Source organism: Panthera pardus, unplaced genomic scaffold, assembly GCF_024362965.1.
Source record: "Panthera pardus isolate Hobbes unplaced genomic scaffold, ASM2436296v1 HiC_scaffold_20, whole genome shotgun sequence".
NCBI classification, from domain to species: domain Eukaryota; kingdom Metazoa; phylum Chordata; class Mammalia; order Carnivora; family Felidae; genus Panthera; species Panthera pardus.
Window position 1 is genome coordinate 10,918,301 of NW_026526766.1, and position 12,496 is coordinate 10,930,796.

At 44.7% G+C, this 12,496-nt stretch overlaps 1 long non-coding RNA gene across 1 annotated transcript in view; it reads left to right on the forward strand.

The window, feature by feature from the left end:
• LOC109275444 (uncharacterized) overlaps window positions 1-12,496 on the forward strand; it is a 32,982-nt gene that overhangs the window by 20,011 nt on the left and 475 nt on the right. The gene's annotated exons all lie outside the window — the stretch shown is intronic.

The following is a 12,496-nucleotide window of genomic DNA, read 5'->3' on the forward strand; positions in this document are numbered from 1 at the left end:
CCAGAATCTTGAGAAAAACACTGCTTACCTTTTAAATCCTGGTATCTTACGTTTATCACTTTACGGCAGTACGGTTGATAAATAAATAGGATTTCACATGTTTTGAAAGATTGGGCTGGAAAGAGGCCCCAAGAAGCATCCTTTTTATTGCTCCTGTACATGTGGAAATTATACATTTTAATAATTAAGTGCTATTGTATGAGCCAAATTCCCTCCTCATTGGTGTTGGTGGGAGTTTCCCTCTTGGGACAGAGAATTTGGTTTTGGACTTAGTACTCACATCTGCAAAAGGAGTTGAGAGGAGCTGGGACAGGACATTTTCTGATAAGCAATTTGTTTTTGTTTCTGTTTTGTTTGTTTGTTTGTTTGTTTGTTTTGATCTGTAATCTGTAATCCAAGATTAGGGTAACTTTTGTTATTTATTAAAAAAAAAAAAAAACTTGTCCATAGGCTGGAATGATCTTGTTCAAGCAAGGATAAATCAGAGATGACTGACTTTTCTATTGGAGTCGCCCTTCTCTGTGCTTTTTGGTGCAAACTCCATGTAAAAGGGCTGAAAAAAGGGGGTAGGAGTGAGGTATGGTCAGGAAACCAAAGGACAAACTCTTTCTTTTTAAGGAAGACACCTGTGATGCCAGCTAGTGAGCTCGGCCACATGGGGCGGAAAGGAATTAGTTACAGTCCTAAAAGAGGGATAAATGCATCTGGTGTCAGATTAACTCCAACAAACAGTCTTGCTTCGTCCCAAATGCTCTGACTCAAAAGCATGCTGATTTCAGCGCGAGAAACAGATGCGTGAAGACGAGGTCTCCATAAGCAAAGTGTGGTCGTGCATCTTAGGTGAACATAAAGCAACATCAATAGGGCTTAAAAACACGATGGGGAGTGCAAGGATAAGAAAAAAAAAACACTTATGATAGGGTGCTGTTATGTAATTTAAAGCCACACATGCACGTGCGATAGCCCTATTTTTTTTTTTTTTTTAAGAAAAGGGATTACAAATTTTTTTTTTAGTGTTTATTTTTGAGTCAGAGAGAGACAGAGCATGAGCAGGGAAGGGGCAGAGAGAGAGGAAGACGCAGAATGTGAAGCAGGCTCCAAGCTCTGAGCTGTCAGCACAGAGCCCGACTCGGGGCTCGAACTCACGAACCGTGAGATCGTGACCTGAGCCGAAGTCAGACGCTTAACCAACTGAGCCACCCAGGCGCCCCGCCCTACCTATTTCTACGGAGACACATCATTTAAGGACATCTGTGTAATGTGTGAGAGAGGTTGCCTACGAGGAAGAGGGGGAGGGGTGTGGGGATCAGAAATAAAAGGAGAATAAAACAAGAGAGGGGTTTTGCACAGACCAGTAATAACGTGCTGTGGATTCACTCTGGTTTTATTTTATTATTTTTTTAAACTGCGATTGTAAAAAAGACAACTCTTGTAGCCGGTGGTCTTCTCGTTGTGGCCGGAGAGTCAGTCTGATGCAAAGGCGAAGAAATTTCAAGCAGACGTGCTGTCCTAGTGGCAACGGGTTTGAGGGGTTCCTCAGGGCGCTTTGGGGCGGCTTCCAGAGGAGAAACGAAGGAACTTTGGTTTCGGCCAAACGTCAGAAGCAGGGCACCGCGTGCAGCGGAACTCCAGGGGGCGCTCGTCACAAAAGCTCCTGCTTTTTCGGGGGCTGTTCGGGAGATTTTTACCACTTCTGTTGAGACCTCGTTCTGGTGGAAAAGTTATTTTGTGAGGATGAAAACAAGCGAGGTGGGAACTACCTCATGGTGTTTTTTTACATGGAGATATTTCACAGGTGAAACGCCTTAAATATTTTGGAACTCACTTTTTTTATTTTTCTATCCTTAAGATGCAGGCTTCAACCACAGCATGTATATTGGCCTAGGAAAGTTCTTCGAGTGAGTTTGAGCTTTGATCTCCTGTGGACCCTCTTGCTCCCAGGGATTCTCCACATGTGGTCCTTGGACCGGCAGTACCAATATGGAACTTGTTAGAAGTGCAAATTCTCAGGCCCCACAAGGACCTCTTGAACCACAAATTCTGGGGCAGGGGCCGGACCATCTGTGGTTTAGCAAGCCGTCCAACTGCTTCTGAGGCGGTCAGAGTTCTAGAACCACCGATCTAGACCCCTGTTTTATAAACTTGGCTGTACGGGCTTTCCTCGTTGTAACCCGCCAGCTTTCTTGTAAGCTGAGGAGTTTTTAAAAACTCCTGGGCCAGACCGTAGGCACTTACACCAGAATCTCTAGGAGGTAGGGTCCAGATAGCAGTATATTTTAAGTTTCCCCAGATGGTTCGAGTGTGCTGCCGAATCAGAGAACCACTGGTCTACACCTCTCAGGGCTTCTCAACCCTTAACACTCACTTGGATCAGCTAAGATCGTGATAAAATGCAAGTTCTGATTGAGTAGGCCTGGGGTGGGGCCCAAGCTCCTGCGTTTTTTACAAGCTTCCAGGGTATACGGGATGCTTCTGGATTGTCACCCATGCTTGGAGAAACGAGGATCTAGGGAGCAGAGGAAAGGGCATTAACTGAGAGTTAGTAGATCCGGTGTTTGAAGGTGGAGGAGGGAGGACAGTCTTCCCACTGAGATAGCACTTTGAGACCAGAGGACAAAGCAGGCGACTCCATACGGCACACACAGGGTTTTGTTCCGGATAACTTACTCACAGGGGGGATGGGGCCGGTGACAACCCAGAGCTATACCACTGTTCTGCACAAAGACCGGACCTTGGTCCACAGATTTTGTAGGGCAAGGAGACCTGCAGAAGGGAGGGGTAGTGGGTGCACAGGGTTCACGTGCACCTAATTGTGATCTGTGGCACCATCCCTGTGTCAGGAAGAGGCAAGACTGTGTTATTTTTCACAAATTTATGGAGGGCCAAAGGAAGACTCCCCCCATCCCGGCCTTGGTGGGTATTTCTAAGGTATGTACATTAATCCCCAGGCGGCCCAGAACAAATAGCCCCAAGAAAGGACATGACCAAGATGGAGGGCCAAAGATGGGGTTGGTATGGGGCGCCTGGGTGGCTCAGTCGGTTAAGCGTCTGACTCTTGATTTCGGCTCAGGTCGTGATCTCACAGTTTGTGGGATCGAGTCTCACATCAGGCTCTGCGCTGGCAGCTAGGAGCCTGATTGGGATTCTCTGTAACCCTCTGTCTCTCTCTGCACCTCCTCCGCTCATGCTCATGAGTGTCTGCACTCTTTCCCTCTCTCTCTCTGAAAATAAATAAACTTAATAAAAAGATGGAGTTGATATTGTCAGCACTCCTGTACCTGGCTTCCCAGTCATGGTTCGCCTTTATCTGGCCGCCATCTTGCTTGGACTGCCACCTTGGTATTCTGGGTAGGTTCTTACCTACCTCAGAGGGATGTTGAGAACACTGAATGAGTAACGCAGAGTTGTTTCCCAAAGTGAGTGCCTGTACCCCGTGAATTTAGAGAGAGTGTGGATAAACCCTCAACATTTTAACTCGTTATTATGAGTACCTAGAGCAAATGATCCTGGCCTTCGTTGTATAGTAGCAATAAAGCTACCTTTTAAAAGACACGTCTCTGCACTTAGAAATTGAGACCATTTAAGTAGATAATAGTAGAGGTCATTGACAGCAAAATTATTGAAGGTACGGAATGACTCAAGTTTGGGAAAATGCTGAGAAAGCAGATACAGAAAGAGCAAAGAAGGCTAAAAGAGAGAGAGAGAGAGCCCTTGATATTGATGGGTGAAATGAGATTACGTGTTAGATCATTTATGGGGTATGGATTCTGCAACACTCATGTTGCACTCGGGGGTGATAGGCTCAGTATTCAAAAAATATTTATTGAGTGTTTGCTCTGCACTGGATACTCTTGTGGTCACTGGGGAGAGAGACAGAAACTAATCATTCATGGTCCACAAGGAAACTATAGGAGGATAAGAGGTCATGAAATAAACCAGTATGTACTTTTGAATTTAACATTTCATTATAAAATATGAAAAAAAAAGGTCTCGCTCACTAACAGCGAGGAAAGCTGTCCCAACACAATACTTCGTTCATGCACAAATCAGAATCAGGGAAAGTCAAAAGTCTCAATTCTGGCCGCTTCTAGTGCATTGGCCACGTTTACCAGACATAGGGAGAGGAGCCAGGCTCCCATACGTGGGCTAATTTCTTGAACTCACTAAATGGTCTTTGTGTAGTTTAGTTATAAGGATGCTTTGTGACACTCCCTGAGGACAGATGCTCAATGAACCTGAAACAGAAAAGCACTGACTCTGACTCAAAACAAGAATTTCTAAGATTCCTAGAGGAAGAGGCAGGAATGGAGCGTAATTCAACCATACCTTATGGCCCTCGGCCTCTGCCCCTGAACATGGGTGGGAATTATTACGTGGCCATTTCCTGTTTTATTTATTTAAGACTTTGGGAACAAATGACTTAACTCCGTCTGGGCTTCAACGTCCTCACCCAGGAAATTAGAGGACCGGGCAGTCGCCAGATGCTCTTTAGATGTGACATCTTGGTATCTGTGATATTAAATTTGGGGGGGGGGGGTTGTCTAATGGAGAATATAGGGGGTGGGAGGAAGGGCAAGCGGGGGGAAGAGCTTATTAAAAGTCTCGTTAGACACTGAATTCTAAGAATGGCATTTTGTAATAATATATGTGGGCAAAGTTTAGGATCTTACCTGACTATAGCACCTGGTGGAATGGGTGTGTTAAAAATAAAAATGAGATCGGGGCGCCTGGGTGGCTCAGTCGGTTAAGCGTCCGACTTCGGCTCAGGTCATGATCTCACAGTTTGTGAGTTCGAGCCCCACGTCGGGCTCTGTGCTGACAGCTCGGAGCCTGAAGCCTGCTTCGGATTCTGTGTCTCCCTCTCTCTTTCTGCCCCTTCCCCACTCACGCTCTGTCTCTCTCTCTCTCTCAAAAAGAAATAAACATTAAAAAATTCTTTTAATTAAAAGAAATGAGACCAAACAAGACTTTATTTGAACTTATTCATGATGCCGATTCTTCTCTTCAATTTGAGCGTGTTAAAGCTGTTGAAAATGTGCCCTGAATTGGGTCTGTCTAGGCAAAGTGGAGGTGGAGGCCGTGTCTGATGAATTTAAATAATGTAGCTAATTCAAAGAGTGACTTCCTTCACCAATGCACATATAGGAATGGACAAAGACAAATTCTCCATTTTTACATCGCAGGGTTTGGGGAATTGAAGTGCAGCCACATTTGCTTACACTTCTCTCTGGCTTTGCTGTGATACAGAGGCATGGGGAGGACTTTTCCAGGCTAACCTCCCTCGCCAAGCCTCCCTCGCCTGTAGCCTGCCATCTGGAGACAGAGGTCTAAGATTTATCTTCCTTTAACCAAGAAGGAGCCAAAGGGAGGATGCAAGTCCGATGGCTTTGTTCCTCCACGTGGAAAAGAAGCAGACTGGGTGAATGTGTGCATGATCCCTGAGGGGAAAGTGTATTTCTTTTTGACCTGGAAACCCTGCACGCTAGTCAGTTACAAGTTGGAAGAGGCAGTTCGTAAGGTCTGGATTTGTTTGGGTGCTGGGGAGAGCCTTGATTAGAAAGGAAGAAACACTTTATGTATATACACCCGATGGAATGCAGGGTTCCCTGGTCTGTCTTTCCAGGCACCATGAGCCTCCGGATGAAAATCAGTTGTCTCAATTAGGAGTCATTCCTTGTTCCGCAAAACTTGATATTAACATTTCCTCCCCAGGATTTGCTGGCATCTGTGCGTTCCCTTCAAGTGATGACAGACTAATTGCACTGGCTTCCTGTCACTAGCACAGTCTTCCTGCAGAGACGGTGTGGTGGGTGGGGCTGGGGCTCCGGGAGGGGGAAGGGTGGGGAGGTCAGTCTTCCGGGTGAGCCAGGTTCCCAGCTGGCTTTTCTTTGCTAACAGGGACGGACTCCGCTGCACTTAACAGCTCTTTACTGTGAGTGGTGCTGTTGGACCATTTTCCTCGTGTGCCCTTGCAGTCGGTACCTTCCGAGGCTGATCTGGTATCGAAGGACTGTTCGTTTTCACTGCTCAAATAAACTGATTTCCTATGATACTCCCTTCCTCCTGAGACTACGTGGACGCAGCTCAGACTCCTTCTAGTTTGCAATCCGGGGTTTTCTCATAGATGTGATAAAAGGTGAAGGCAGTGTAGATGATGTATGTAGTGATGCCTTCTGCACATGCCTGTCTGTTTAAACCCGAGAGGGGAGCTGAGGGTCTTGAGGATTGCCCGGCGGCCGTGGCAGCCAGCGTGTAAATAGCTAGTATAGGAAAAATGGGGGAATTGCAGAAAGTGGATTATTATTTATATATAAAACAAGTAAAAATGAAAAAAAAAAGGGGGGCGGGGAGGGAGCCCAGAAAGGTGCAAGAGAAGGAGAAAAGAAGACTTGCCTTGATGATTAGCTGGAAAGATCATTATGGGCTGGTTAGCTGTGTAAAAGCCATACTTTAGAAAAATTTTTGTATGTATGTACATATTAAAAAAAATTTTTTTACGTTTATTCATTTTTTGATAGAGACAGAGCATGAGTGGGGGAGGGGCAGAGAGAGAGGGAGACACAGAATCCGAAGGAGGCTGCAAGCTCTGAACTGACAGCCCAGAGCCCGATGCGGGGCTCGAACCCACCGACCGTGAGATCATGACCCGAGCCGAGGTCGGGCGCTCCACCGACTGAGCCACCCAGGTGCCTCTGTATGTACATATTTTAGTACAGCTGCATGTAAGTGTGTATTACTTTTTTTTTAAGTTTATTTAAAAATTTTTAAAAAATATTTATTATTTATTTTTGAGAGAGACAGAGAGTGCAAGTGGGAGGAGGGGCAGAGAGAGAAGGAGATACAGAATCCAAAGCAGGCTTCCAGCTCTGAGCTGTCAGCACAGAGCCTGATGCGGGGCTCAAACTCACGAACCGTGAGATCATGACCTGAGCCGAAGCTTAACTGACTGAGCCACCCAGGCCCCCCAAAGTTTATTTATTTATTTTGAGAGAGAGAGAGAGAGTGAGTGAGTGTGCTCAAGAGCAGGGGAGGAGCAGAGAGAGAGGGAGAAAAAAAGTGAGAGAATCCCCAGCAGGCTCTGAGCAGAGCCTGACTCAGGGCTCAGACTCACAAACTGTGAGATCATGACCGGAGCTGAAACCAAGAATTGAACACTTAACCAACTGAGCCACCCAGGCGCCCCCTGTGTGAATTACTTTTATAATCAGCAAATAGATTTACTTCCTTTTCTCTCAGGGGCTCCTTCCCTAAGTTACTGATCCCTGGCAGTCCCATTTACCTTCTCCCTCTTCCCGGGAGGGACTGCAGGATAGACTGCTGAGGTTCATGATCTTCGTCCGGGAGGGTTATGCTGTGTAAACGTTGGATCTCTAAGTAGCTTTCTCTTAGAGAACGTGTGTCACATTTTTAAACTTTGTATTCTATAGTGCTTATTTCATAAGAATATGAAATAAAAACAAGACATCGGACTTGTTAGTATTGTTTCTTTTCTCTGGAGGAGTGAGCCTAGTGGTGGACGTAATGGATAAACTTGTTTTCCTCCAGAGCCATCAGTCAAGGTTCTGTGGCCTGAGTATCAGGATGGATGACCAGTGTGGACCAGCATCCCCTGCATAACATACCTGGATCATAAAATCCATACCTGGATTTATTTATTATTTTTTTTTTTGCAACCTCTTTGGTCTGGGGCAATCTGGCAGGAGAGGCCTGGCTACTCCGTTTCCTTCTGTCACACTTTCGGTGAAATGAATTAGACTTTTAAATCAGGAAATTCGGTGAGATGAGCTACATCTTTGCACAAGAGCAGTGGAGGATTGCCAGCTGGTTGGGGGTATGCTATGAAAATGTCTTGCTAAATCGGGGTCTGCTGGAACGTCGCTCTCCTGGCAGGCTCTGTTTCTTGCAGGCAGGCTGTGGGCTGCATACAGAATGGAGCGAGCACAGAGCTTAAGCGATGTCTTGCTTGTGGGAAAACCTGGGAATTCAGATGGTTTTCATTAGGAACTGGTTGTGGGCTTTTTCAAGTTAGACTAAAGCGGCATTTTTTTTTTCTTTTTCTTTTTTTTTTTAGTAGGAAAAACCTCCTCGTTCTGTGCCTTTTGTTTCTGGATACTCTTCATCAGGGAGGCAGGCTTTTAGCAGAAAGGGTTGTTAATGGTGGGCTTTGTGCAGCCAAAACCCTACATGGGAAAGGTGGTTCAGCCGTGGACTTTAGCACTTTTTACTTAGAAGCTGTTGGTTTTACAATAAGCAGCCAAGACAAAGGCCTTCACTCTGCCTGAAAATGTTGCCTTCCCTCCCAATTACGGATAACTCAGTGCTGAGACTCACACAGCAATATATATATACACATGTATATATATATATATATGTATATGTATATATATACATGTGTATATATATATATACATGTATATATATACATATACGTATATGTATATATATATGTATATATATATATGTATATATATATATATATATTTTTTTTTTTTTTTTCCTAACTGATGACTGCTTTTCCTGGTTGTACAAACAATACCCAAATTATCAGGCAAATATTTATCTCAGAAGCAAATATTTTAGGCCATATTGAGACAATCACCCGCACTCTCCACCCTAAGGCCTGACTTCTTTTTTCCCTCCGTTTGTAATTTCTGTTGGTTCCGTGGATTGGCCCTGATATAACCTGAATGAAGCTCTTAACAGCCTTTTTAGACAAAAAACAAAATTTGGCTCATTGTTTCTGAGTTCACATATGGCTTTTCTTGCCTACGGATACCAGGGACTTTCTTGGATGTGGCTGCGGTAAGAGCTTTGCCATATCAAGGGCTTGAGGCACGGGCAGGGGGGTGAGGCAGGACGGCCCGGGACTCAGGGTGCAGGCTGGCAGGGGTTAACACGGGTGATCCTGGTTAACTCGAACCCTTCAGATTCCCACGTGGGAGAATTAACTGCCCGGCGGTACCTGCTCTAGGATGAGAGCAGACCATACTGAGATCCTAAGTAAAAATCTGAAATGCTGGAATTTCGTATGACAAGGGGAGACAGTTTTGGGTAACTTAACTTTCCAAGCGAGCCTGAGGTGGGAATGCCTGCTTCCTCAGATCCTCAAATACGCCCTCAATTTAGTAGATTAATTCCTCTTCCACTTTTCCCAGTATTTGGGACAGTACACGTCGGGGTTAGAATTGCATCCGAGTTTCGCCATTTACTAGCTGTGTGACCTTGAGCAAGCCACGGAGTCTCTCTCCAAACCTCGATTTCATCCTGTGAAATACGAGTGATAATGGTATCTTTTCAAAGAGGCTTTGAAGGAGTTTCTGTGAGCTTCAAACGGGGCAACACACACACAATGTCTTTGTTCTCATGCATATAGCATATTTTTAGGGATATTAAAAAATCTGGAAACAGTTGTTTGCCTCTAGGGAGTTAAGCCGGGGCAGAGATGGAAAACTCCTCATCGTATACCTTTCTTGACTTTCGGCATTTTGAACCATGTGAATGTGCAAAATATTAAAACATCCCTGAATAAGTTACCAGGAATTTGAGTAAAATAAAGAAAAATGGCACCTTGCTGGTGGCTCTCTTACTTAGTGTAAGCCGCTGATGAGCACTTCCTAGAATTTAATGACTTAATCCTCACGGAGCACTGGGTGAGGAAGATGCCCTTGAGGGATTCATGGTTTGGTAGCTATCTTATGTATATGGGAGTAACTTTAAAAGTGTTTTTGTTATACAGTACTTCAAACAAAAGGGAAAATAGAAGTCTTCTTCTATAATTATTTAAAATGTTGAGCGGCCGACTTTGGCTCAGGTCATGATCTCGCAGTTTGTGAGTTCGAGCCCCACGTGGGGCTCTGTGCTGACAGCTCTGAGCCTGGAGCCTGCTTCGGTTTCTGTGTCTCCCTCTCTGTCTGTTCTAACCCCGCCCACGAGATCTCTGTCTCTCTCAAAAATAAATAAACATCAAAAAAAAAAAAATGTTCTTGAGGGGTGGCCATGGAACTTTCCATCCACACTGGGGTTGTTGTGAGAGAATTGAAGATCAGACCGGGGTAAACAAATGTAAACTCAATGGCCTCCGGCCAACTGGGTCTTGACTGTCCCTTGGAAATCAAGCTTTTCCATAGCTGCTCAAGTCCCCACCTGTGCCTCCTCTTGGCCCATGTTTCCCTGCCCCCCACGGCAGCCATGATCTTGATGTAGATAAACATGCTGTTCAGGGTCTGTGCACGTACTACATAGGTGCATGTCATAAACTGTACAGACTATTCCTTTGTGTTTCGAAATCTACATAAATGGCATCCTGTGTTGTCTCTTTCTTTTTTAAATCAGTAAGGCATTTTTCCTCCTGTTCCTGGAAAATGAAAGGAACTGGACTGGGGCATAATAATATATTAGCTAAGGGTCTTTTGATTCAAAACAACGAAACTAGTTCTGGCTTGCTTAAACCATGGGAAGATTTATTTTTTTACTTTTATTTAAAAAAAATTTTTTTTTTTTTACGTTTATTTATTTTTGAGACAGAGCATGAACAGGGGAGGGTCAGAGAGAGAGGGAGACACAGAATCTGAAACAGGCTGCAGGCTCTGAGCACAGAGCCCAGTGCGGGGCTCGAACTCACAGAGTGCGAGATCATGACCTGAGCCGGAGTCGGACGCCCAACCGACTGAGCCACCCAGGCGCCCATTCATGGGAGGATTTAATGAAGGATATTGATGCATCTTAAGTATCTATCCTGCGACTAGAAAAGGGGAGGTTTAGGCCAGCTCCTGGGACACGAGGGACAGGTAGCTATGAGTGTAATCCCACCTTTGCACGTTATCAACATGGCCAAGCCACAGTGACCCCCCGTCTCTCTATGTCTGGATTCCAATATTCAAATTCCAGAGACAGAGAATCCAGCTGGGCCAGACATCCTTTCCTGGGCCAGGAATGCAGAATTCTGTAGTAAGTTCGTAACCACTGAGAGCCCATTTCACAGTCCTGGGGCTATTCCCAGAGGAGGGGAAATTTTGAGCTGGGCCCCTGAACCATCAGCGAGCAGGGGAAATGTGGAGATGAGAAGGAGAGCTCTGTGTTTATTGATCATTGCTTCTGAAAGGAACAAAGGGAAAGGGTTCCCATGTGGGAATTCCCATCTGGCGTTTCCTGGGCATTTATATGGACTCCCAAATTCTGGATTCTGAGAAAAATCAGCTGAGAAATCAGGAAAATTGGGAGAAGTGTTATGATTCTCCCGTGAGAATTAAAGCTCAGTGTCCATGTAGAGACCTTACTGGTTTGAAGAAATCCACCGATTCAAGTTGAAAGCAAGAGCAGGACGATGCATTGACGCATGGAGTCGAGGGTCCAGGTTGACGTTTCTGGGACCCAGGACGGGAGCCATGGGACTTTTTGTATTTGCTGCTGTAAGTGGGCGTTCAGGGCCCTGTTGATACGAGTCAGTCTTGCTAAGAAGCGTTAAAAAGTTTATAGGGACAATACTTTTTTTAAAGCTTATTTATTTATTTTGAGAGAGAGAGAGAGAGGGAGAGAGAGAATCCCAAGCAGGCTCTATGCCGTTAGCGCGGAACCCAGCGTGGGGCTCAATCTCATGAACTGTGAGATCATGACCTGAGCAGAAACCAAGAGTCAGATGCTTAACCGACTGAGCCACCCAGGCCCTCCTAGTCACAATACTTTTTACATGTATGGTATTCTAAGAAATGTCAGCTTTTGGAAGCAAAATATGTCCTCAAATCACCCATTCTAACATTTGCCTCTCTGTCATACTCTTAACCTTGCCAGGAGATCTGAGTATTATATTATTGGAATTCTATAGGAGAGAACAGATGATGCTTTGTGGGGCTAAAATTTTCATTTAAAGAAACGTAACATTGCACTATTTTGGTATGACCTTCTATTTTTTTAAATGATTTTTATTTACCATGTATTTTGTGTGCTTTTTAAAAAATGTTTACTTTTGAGACAGAGAGAGAGAGACACACACAGTGCGAGTGGGGGAGAGGCAGAGAGAGAGGGAGGCACAGAATCCAAAGCAGGCTCCAGGCTCCGAGCTGTCAGCGCAGAACCTGACGCAGAGCTCGAACTCACGATCTGTGAGATCATGACCTGAGCTGAAGTCGGAGGCTTAACTGACTGAGCCACCCAGGTGCCCCAACATTTATTTTGTATTAATGTTCATTTCTTTTGAATGTTTTCTATTACCCTGCACTTGTATTAGGTAGAGATCATTTTTATGTTACTGGGTTTTATAATCTTGCCACAATGTATTGGCTCATAGTAATAATAAGCATGTACTTGTCATTATATGTTTTTTAAAAAGGAAGACCATAGAAGCCTTTTATATAATCCTGTTCTAGAAACATCCTGCTATGGAAATAACAGATTCTCTGCTTATTATTATGGCTACTTATTTTTCAAAAGCATCTAAGAAACATGTTACGAAACTTACGGAATAACAAGAATTCTGGAATCCCCAAGAATTCCTAGAACT